The sequence below is a fragment of the Cibotium barometz genome, chromosome 61 (assembly GCF_041138505.1).
Source record: "Cibotium barometz isolate CiBa-2024 chromosome 61, ASM4113850v1, whole genome shotgun sequence".
Lineage (NCBI taxonomy): Eukaryota > Viridiplantae > Streptophyta > Polypodiopsida > Cyatheales > Cibotiaceae > Cibotium > Cibotium barometz.
Genome location: NC_141106.1, coordinates 4,044,037 through 4,054,554, shown reverse-complemented (window position 1 = coordinate 4,054,554; position 10,518 = coordinate 4,044,037). Strand labels below are relative to the sequence as shown.

At 39.8% G+C, this 10,518-nt stretch overlaps 1 pseudogene; it reads right to left on the bottom strand.

Moving 5' to 3' along the window:
- Nucleotides 1–5,904: 5,904 nt before the first annotated feature.
- Nucleotides 5,905–9,098, bottom strand: LOC147604478 (uncharacterized; annotated as a pseudogene).
- Nucleotides 9,099–10,518: the final 1,420 nt, after the last annotated feature.

The window sequence follows — 10,518 nt, the reverse complement described above, 5'->3', positions numbered from 1 at the left end:
GCAACTACAGAGATGTCAGGGCCGGCCAAGAAGATTTGCCGAAAAATGCGATTTGGTGTCAGTCTGGCAGACAGCAGGTGATTCGGACATCGTCGGCACGTCCCCGGAGCGTGCCAAAACCCCCAAAACGACACCGGAAGTGCTGAAAACGGGCATCCGAAGGCTCGAAAAAGGCCGAAAAGGGCCGGCCAGGAAGATTCGCCGGCAAATGCGATTTGGTGTCAGTCTAGCACTAAAAACGGGCATCCGGAGGCCCGAAAAAGGCCGGAAAGGGCCGGCCAGGAAGATTTGCCGGCAAATGCATTTGGTGTCAGTCTGGCAGCGAATCTTTCTGGCCAGACCTTTTCGGCCTTTTTCGAGCCTCTGGATGCCCGTTTTCAGCGCTTCTGGCGGTAGACTGACACCAAATCGCATTTGCCGGCGAATCTTCTTGGCCGGCCCTTTCCAGCCTTTTCCGGGCCGAAAAGGGCCGACCAGGAAGATTCGCCGGCAAATGCGATTTGGTGTCAGTCTAGCACTGAAAACGGGCATCCGGAGGCCCGAAAAAGGCCGGAAAGGGCCGGCCAGGAAGATTTGCCGGCAAATGCATTTGGTGTCAGTCTGGCGGCGAATCTTTCTGGCCAGACCTTTTCGGCCTTTTTCGAGCCTCTGGATGCCCGTTTTCAGCGCTTCTGGCGGTAGACTGACACCAAATCGCATTTGCCGGCGAATCTTCTTGGCCGGCCCTTTCCGGCCTTTTCCGGGCCTCCGGCGGATGTCCGTTTTCAGCGCTTCCGGTGTCGTTTTGGGGGTTTTGGCACGCTCCGGACGCACCGGCGATGTCCGAATCACCAAATTTTACATTGTAAATTCTGCACTGAAGATGACAGTATCAATTATAATAAATGAAAAAGATATCTTCATTTAATGCAAGCTCGCCGTTCTCTATCTGAATATGACTTTTATTCTTTTTTCCTCCTATTTATTATTTCCTCCAACGTTACGTTGGCCCTCCATTGATTGGTCGAGGGCTATTTTTCCTAAACCGTAAAAGGCCCCAAAATGAGTTTGGATTTTTCCTAATGCATGGCATCTATTCTATGATCGCTATGTGGACGTAAGCCCATTAGGGCATAGTCAAGGTATACTTGATTGCACAGCATCGTGGTCTGTTGATTATTTCTTGGCAGGTCTATGATATCTTCATAAAAACATGACAAATCCACACCACCACAATATCATACAAAGATAGAGTAATGGAGAAGAAGATGGAAATAATTTAAAGGGAAGGAGCACCCTAAAAAAACAAGAGAAAGTAGGGTATTTTAAAAAAAAATATTATTTTTTACATAGGGATAAGAAATATATTCACTACTTTATATGACAAGGACTAACACAAGATTATTTTTACACCACCATGTATATCTAATTTTTCACCCTAAAATACCACTACATATATCTACACTTTAGCTACCAGCTTACTCACATGCTCGTGTTGGGTTAGGGTCCACCATGGGGGGCCTCCCTTCTTACTAAACTCACCAAAATGTGAGTTTCATAGCAGCAAGAACTAGATGAGAGTATAAAATAGTGGCTTGAAACTATCATGCTATGGGCATAAAATGAGAATCCATAATCATGAATTAGATTGCAATAATCAAGGGTGCACTTGGTCATCCTAGTGCACCAAAGAATGTAGTAGTCTATCTCTTCCTCATTGCCCTGCTCGAGAATGACTACAAAAACATCACCCACTATGAAAATATCTATCACACAATGATGACCTACCCCATCACATAGTGTGTGAGGATGAGTAGTTCTAGGGGGTAAAACACTCCTCACTCTGGTCTCAATACCTGCTCCAACAAGGGATCATCCCACTCTCACATCTCACACAATGAGTACTCACCATTGATGAAGAGCACCAGAACTAGGAAGGGATCTCCCATGAGAAGATTCCTCATAAGCGACCCTAAAGGGTGGAGTGACAAGTACATGGTCGACAATGTCATGAACATTTCCAAGGTGAGGAGTGACAAGTACATGGTCGACAATGTCATGAACATTTCCAAGGTGAGGAGTGACAGCATAAAGCACATGTGCACTACTTCAAGGAGGAGTGGCATCGAGCATATGGGCCACACTAGATGGAGGACTGCCAAGCTCATGGGTGTCGCCCAAGAGAGGCGAGGCAAACTTGAGGGCTACCCCAATGGTGGAGAGGCACTAAGTAGAGGACTGCCAAGCTCATGAGAGGCACTAAGTAGAGGACTGCCAAGCTCATGAGAGGCACTCGAGTAAGGAGTGGAAATCTTGGAGGGTACACCCAAAGATGGAGAGGTTCCCAATGGAGGAGTGGCTAGCTCATGGTGGGCGAAACCCAAGACAAAAATTCCAAACTTAGAGGGCATGCCAAAAGGTGGAGAGACACCAAAGACACGAGTTTCCACCTCAAGAGGGTGGTGCCCCGAGAGTGGAGTGGTAACCGCATTGGCAGCATGTAAGGGAGGAGTGGTAAAGGGCTCACAATAGTGTGGAGAAGGAATTGTGGGAGAATGAGAAGAAGAAGCATGTGGAGTGGGGATATAGGTAAGAGATGGAGAATGGGTAAGGGGAGGAGATTGCATCCTCTAGAGATTCCATGAGGTAAATAGGACAATATTTCCATGTATACCTAGGTTTGCCACGAACCAATAGAGGGCATGATGCTATCTTAGTGGTGGTGGAACATAGTGGCAAAGATGGCATAGTTTTTATTTACATAAGTGACAATGAAGGTAGATGGATTTTATCCCATATATGTAAGAAATTCTAGTTAGTGCACTCGTGAAGCTATTAGCAGTGCATATGATTGTGAGTAGTTTTATGCTGCATATAGGCAACATCCACACCAAGAAAGTTTATGAAGGGAATTCTAGATTTTTAAAGAGTACCCAAGTGTTCTAAGATGTTTCACATGGGTGAGGTTAAAACGTTAGGTATTGTGGACCTTACATGATCTTGAAAAAGATTTGTGAGGTTGTTTATAGACTAGCCTTCAAATAAAAACCATTCAGTCGTTCATGTTGGTCAACTAAATGAGATGTTGGGAGTTGAGGATAACATTAATACACCTCATGAACTTGTTGAGATTGGGGACTTGTTCTATGTTCCACATTATCCAAGAGGGTGATAGCTTTTAGGAAGAGGCAACTTAGTAACAAGTTTATTTGTGAATGTAAGATTAAGTGGAAAGATAGGGAAAAGGAGGACTCAACTTGGGAGTCATCTTAGTTTGAGTAAGCGCTTTCCTAATTTTATTTAAGAGTAAATACTCGAAGAGGGGATGTATATTATGTATTTAGACACTAATCTATGGAGAGTAGGGACCAAATCCAATAGGGTTACGGTCTAGTGAAGACATATCATTTTGCCAAGTCAAGACAAATATAAATTAGTCTTAACAAGGATCACATCAAAAAAGATTTATGATTTTTTTTTTCTCTTTTGTAGGATTGATATTATGTATGAATGTATTGTTCTTATAGGGAATAGGATTTTTCATGTCTTACTATTTTTACAACTTGAAAGAGTACTTTACAAATACAATACTAGTTTTTTTTTTCCTGGAGTGTTCATGAGAATTGTGTTTTTATGAAGTGTTCAAAGTGGATATTAAAAGTACATCATCGCACTTCCACTTACGGATTGTGGGTTCAATCACTTTAAGGAGAGTGGGTATATTCAAACTAGTTCTAGGTGAGACTATTCGATTCTATATGGATGTTAGGGTTTGGGAAAAGGAAGGTTTGACATAGCCTAGAACTTGTTTAAACTTTAGCAAATCTTGCTCAAATTTGTGGGAGAAGGAGAAGAATCCTCTTCAAAATTTTCAAGTTATATTTTGTAAAATATACAAAGAAATGCATTCTAAAAAATGGTCAATTTTGTATTCAAATTACAACAAGAAGGTTATCCTATAAATGTTATGACGTATAATGTATTGATAAAGGCTATACTCTATAGTTGTTATGGTGCTTTCCCTGGCTTGCTGCATGAGCCTGCACTTGCAAATCCCCGGTGCATTTTGCCGCTAGGTCTACAGTGACACTAAACCCCTCTCTGTTGATGGGTATTGATGATGAAGTCTGTGAAGTGTCACCCCGCTAACATGAAGGCGAGGCAGTAGATTCTTGAGCTAAGGGGGACACAAGTATGTTGTGCTTGTAGAGCGAGACTATGGCACCGTTTTCGAAGTGAACATGCATAGTAGGAACAAAGGTGGTGTCAAGGCCTGACGGAAGGTAATAATGGGCATCCAAATTGGACTTAAAGAAGACTGATAAAAGACAAAGGGAATACTAGCTTTTTGAAGAGTGCCCAAGTGTTCTCAGATGTTATGCATGGGTGAGGTTACACAGTTAGGTATTGTGGACCTTACATGATCTTGAAAAAGATTGGTGAGGTTGTTTGTAGACCAGCCTTCAAATAAAATCCATCGAGTCATTCATGTTGGTCAACTAAAAGAGATATTGGGAGTTGAGGATGACCTCAATACACCCCATGAACTTGTCAAGATTGAGGATTTGTCCTCTATTCCACATTATCCAAGAGGGTGATTTGCTTTCAGGAAAATACTTCGGAACAAGTTTATTTTTCAATGTAAGATTAAGTGGAAAGAAAAGGTAAAGGAGGACTCAACATGGCAGTCAGCTTAGTTTAGGTAAGCACTTTCGTAATTTTATTTAAGAGTAGATACTTGAAGATGGGAAGTATATTATGTATTTGGATACTAATCAACGGAGCGTAGGGACCTAATCCACTAGGGTTAAGGTCAAATCAAGACCAAGATAAAAAATAAGATGCTTCCATGAATATATAAGTGTAGGTGGGTTGGCGATTATTTCTCCTATATAAATCTAAAACTATAGAAAATGGAGAAAATGTTTTGAAAAAATGCCTAAAAATGTTAAAAATTTTCCTAATTTTATTTAAGAGTAAATACTTGAAGACAAGAAGTGTATTATGTATTTGGATACTAATCTATGGAGCATAGGGACCTAATCCACTAGGGTTAAGGTCAAGTCAAGACCAAGACAAAAAATAAGATGCGGCCTCCATGAATATATGTGTAGGTGGGTTGGTGATTATTTCTCCTATATAAATCTAAAATTATAGAAAATGGGGCGAACGTTTTCAACAAATGCCTTAAAATGTCAAAAATTAGGCAAATAGTTTCAAAAACTATTCAAATCTGCAGAATGTTTTAAGGTACCGGGCATTTTTTTTCCCAAAAAAAATGCCAATTGGTGAAGATTACCCCCAATTTTTTTCGTTGATCAAGACATATCATTTTTCCAGTAAAGACAAATATAAATTATTCTTGAAAAGTATCACATCAAAAAAGATTTATGATTGTTTGTTGCTCTTTTGTAGAAAAGATATTATCTATGAATTTAACGGTGCTACCCATCATGTTAGATTCATCTATAATTGTCTTTCCAATTATACTCCACTTCCAAAACCCCTAGTTGTTCATTTAGGTGAAGACAATGTCACATTTGCTTAAGGATTTGGATACACCTAATTTCATCTGGGTGTGTCAATAAAGCGAGCCGAGAGCAGCGAGCCGAGAGCAAAAAATCACACAGAATACAAAAATAAGAGCAAAAATCACACAGAATACAAAAATAGATTATCCCCTTCAAGCGAGCAGATTTGTGCTTGTGCTGCTCTCTAAAACATTGACATAACACTGAACTTAATTATTAAATGACTGAAAACATTGACATAACACTGAACTTAATTATTAAATGATTGAAAACATTGACATAACACTGAACTTAATTAAATCAATCAATATAAGTGTGTTATTTATATAGCGCACAGAGTACAAAAAGTTTAATTGATATTCTCAAAATATTCTCAAAACATTATAAGTATATCCTATAATTGTTGTGGGTGGCTCCTCTGAGATCTTGTGAGCATCTCTTTCAAAATATAATTAGGAATCTTTGGCTGATGGATATGCATATTATTGTTCACATCCTGTCCAAGAATCATCAGGAAAACAAAGTAGATATGTTTGCAGGCAAGATATGGTTTTCTTTTGACCAACCTATCATTGAATTCTGCACACGAACATATTGGGTGGTTCTGAATGGTTACTTCAATGGGTAGGGCTTCTTTGTTCTGGATTTCCCTCACTTTAAATATTTCCTTCTGCCCTTCCATTTGAACATGTCCTCCCATAATTTCTACATTCATATCTAACGCAGCACTGATCTGTGCATATGCAGCTTTAGATATACCTTTTCGATAGGGGTATTTTTGCTTATCTTCCTCAAGAATTTTTTGCTTGTTTTGTTCACTCTCTTGAAGCAAACTATTTGGAATCTGTACACCAATCTCAAATCTGTACACCAATCTCAAATCCAGCTTTTACTAAATCATGAGCTTCCCTGACTTTCAAGTGTGTACCTGTTGCTATTGGCCAAACATTAGGAACACTTGCAGGTGGATGTAAGATTGTCTTTGTAGGCTTCCAAGTGTGTCGAACATCATTATTACAGAAATAGCAGTACTTTTCTTTCCTCCAAGAAGATAATTGACAATCACTCCAAAAGCATGGTGCCACTTCTCCGCCTCGTAGCTTTCTGCTACATTTTTTTCCTCCTACCCAATGGTTACATTCTACTCTATTGAAGATCGGAATCCTGCGCAATGCCCACTTTGTCTGATGAATATCTTGCTCTAATGATTGAAGTGCTACGTCACCTTCTTCTGGATTTATTGATGCTTGCCCTTTTTCATGCTTATCCACTGTCACATAAACAAACTCTGGTCGGTGGCTAGAGCTCCCTACATTCCCCTCATGGACCTCATGAAGTGGACGTTTAGCTCGAATAGTCTTTTTCTCACCCTTGAAATTTATCCTGTTTGTAAACATTGGAGTGCCCATCACTGCATCATCAATTGCCCTTGAAGTAGCAGCTGGAGAAGGGCTTGAAGTTTGTCTGGAAAGAGCTCTCTCAATTAATATCTCTAGGTCAGGCCCTCCACCTATATATTTTCCTTCCATAAAAGCCATTTGACGAGCACACTGGAAGTAAGCATTGATGAGATCTGAAACACATGCATCGTACAAACTAATTTTATGTTTGTATCCTTCTCCTGCTAGCCAACTAGCATGCTTGGCTTCAGAGAGGTTCGTCCGTGGTACCAGAGCATTTACAATAGGCTCACCATCCTGTTCATTGAAAACCCATTGCACAAAGATAAACCCAAACCAGTAGGTTTTTTAATTACTGCTATTGAATTAAGTTCATAGAAAAAAAAAACATACATAACATACCTTAATAATAAAATGACCCCAACGACTTGCTCTATAGTGCCACCAACTAAGCCAACTATCTAGCTTGGGAATGTTTCTGTCTGCTGCCTTTCTTGTTGCCCACCATGCACGTATCTTACGGAATAGCACTAAAGCATCCTCTTTGGTTGGTGCAGTCCTCCACCTCTCACACATTTCATTGTGTTTTTCCATATGTTGAGCATATATATACTTTTGTGTATGCACTCGAAGATTGTCCTTCCAATGAAAAAGGCAAGATCTCTCCTTTCCTACCATCTCATCTCCATTGTTATATACTGACCTAATAGCATTCCAATTTGCACCTGCTTCGTCGACCATGAAGCCAAAAAAGTTTGCTGATTTCCCAGTATGGTCGATCATAACTGCATTCAAATTTTCCCAAAACATTATCTGTGCTGTCTCATCCTCCTCTCTAAACTCACAAGTTGCAATTGTGAGTAGCTTTCCAATCCTGCAAGAAGAGTATTTGGAAGATTATTGTATTGTAACAACTCAGTCGAACAGTCATTTCATTTTGAAAAGAGAATAAAAATTAAAACATACGTGTGATCATACACATGTGCACCCATTGTGTGCCAATCATTCTCCACTCGGTGTACATGATCAAAACAAACCCATGAATGTCGAAGGTCTCGATCCCCCGCAGCATCCATTCTATTGACAATATCAACGCGAGAGCCAGGGCCAGTTGTGGACATCTTGAAAAGATAGCACCTCTCATCACTTTTGGTTGCTTGCAAGGGAAACCTTGATCCGTGGAAGAACTGAAAGTGGCATTTTCTTTTTAACTCTAGGATAGCCTCAAATCCATCACCTAGTGCTCGACTTGTCTTTCGACTTTGCATTACCATCTGCTTCACCCTACATTTACCAAGTTGGTTAAGAAATTACATATATATATATATATATATATATATATATATATATATATATATATTCAATAGAGAAGAACTTACTTTTTGAGATTTATTAAAGATATTAGCTCTTGAGACATCTCCTGGAGTTCCCTCTCTGACATAAACTCTCCAATCACTTTATCATCGCGTCAGTGAAAGCCTTCAAAACGAACTCCCTGGCAACAATCATTTGTACCTTTCATGGACCCGCATTATGGTCCATCTGAACAACACGAGCTACTAAGGCTTTAATGTTTCGCATAGATGCTCGACACATGCCTCTAGCAATTGTGTGTGTATGTTTCCCATAGTGAAGGAACAATCTACTATGGGAGTGATCTTTAGGCATAAAATAGTAGGCAGACACTGAACATGTTTTTATGCACATTGGAACATGCTTACAAAAGAAACACTCTAAGTTTCCATAACTTCCCAAAGCCAAACATCCTTCATTTGGGGATTTCAATAATTGGCCATTCCAATGGAGCCTATTCCAGTGATTTGTTTCAAAATCGATAAGTGCATCTTTCATTCATACACTGGAAGGTACCCCCACAAAAACTCTTTCTCAAAATAAAAGATTTATTAGTTCTTGTTTGTGTCTGGGGTTTTGTCCATGCATTTCCTTCATATTTGTGCTCCATACCCTCCATGCCCTTCCCATCTAAAAGCTCATAAATGCAATTTTCTTCATACTTCTTAGGGAGCTCCTTGACTTTTCCTTTGAATGTGCATTCATTTATAATATTATGGAATATGTCATTGGGCGGCAAAGTACGAACAATTTGGAAGGCAGATACTGCAGTGTCAAATGCAGGATCACCTTCCTCAATGTCAATTAAATTATCTGCATGCACCACCTTTTCCATGTCCTCTTCATCCAAGTCACTAGGAAAAAAATCAACAATCCAAAGTCAACAATTGAAACAAGAAAGATAACCTCACTATATTTTACCATGTTTCAAAAGTTGAAATGTCACTCACATAGGTGAGGTCTTGCTGCCAGATCCAGAAGGAATATCCCCATGGGTAGGGAGTGGTGTTGATGTAATGGCTACTTTTGCAACATAAAATGATGACAGGGTATTATCTAAGATATAATACCCATGTTCACCAATCCCATGGTACAAGGGAATTGTCCCTATGCTCTCAAAACCATCATCAGTTTGCAATAGACCTTCAATAAAAATTTCATGTTCTGCACCTAGTTTTTCTTTCATTAATTCGACTGATAATAAACATTTCCCATGTGAAAATGACAGTCTAAAAAGAGGGCCTCCAACTTTGTGTAGAAAAATCTGAACATCTGACTCAGAATCCCTACATTTCAGGAATACATTCCAAAAGAAAGTATAATGTGAGCACACATATCCATTAATATTCAAAACAAAGTAATACTATATACATTACACGTGAGAAAAAGGCATAGGCTTCCTTTGGAATGAAAGTCTAATGAAAGGACAAGCTGGAAAAGCTATTTTTTAGTATATTTACTCAATCAATCAACTCGTGGTAAAACTCCTTCTTCTCTTTATATGTTATTTCTCATGCACTGTTTTGCCATTGCTTCTTATTAGGTTGCCATTGCTTCTTATTAGTTCACCCTCAAGCTGCTCTCAGACCACCCTCCTCTTAAGATACAATGGAGCTGCTCTGTCTTTCTATTTATATATTACTATCTCTAGTTTTCTCAACATTTTCAGAGGGTGATACCTCTGAAGAAGAAAATAGTGAAATTAGTGAAAATAGTGAAATGGCTCCAGAGGAGCCAGATACCCCACCCGCTGAATGGTATGAGAGCTGCCATGATGGAATCGCAGATAGCGATTCCACCACAGAATATTCTCGGGTGGACTGGTACAATTTTCCTTTCGAGGAAGAAGAAGAGGAAGAGGAAATACAAGAGGAGGAAGAGGAGGAAGAGGAGGAATATGAAGAAATGCCTGAAGAAATGCCCGAGCAGGAAGAGGAAGCAGAACATAAAGAAATGCCCATTGAAATGCCCGAGGCAGACACAGGCACAGGCTATGATGCAGATGCAGAGAACATCCCCGACTCCCACGGTGAGAAAGATGACAATAAGGAAGATAGGGATGACAGTGAAGAAGATGACAGTGAGGAAGATGGGGATGCATAAATTTCCCCACAATTTTGTCCTGCAATTTTTCTAGTAGGATTTTGCCGATTTTGCCCTGTAATTTTCCCAGTAGGACTCCAACTAAATTTGCCCAGTACGTTTTTGTTTTGTAATTTTCCCCAGTAGGATTTTGTTTTTGTAATTTTGTACTG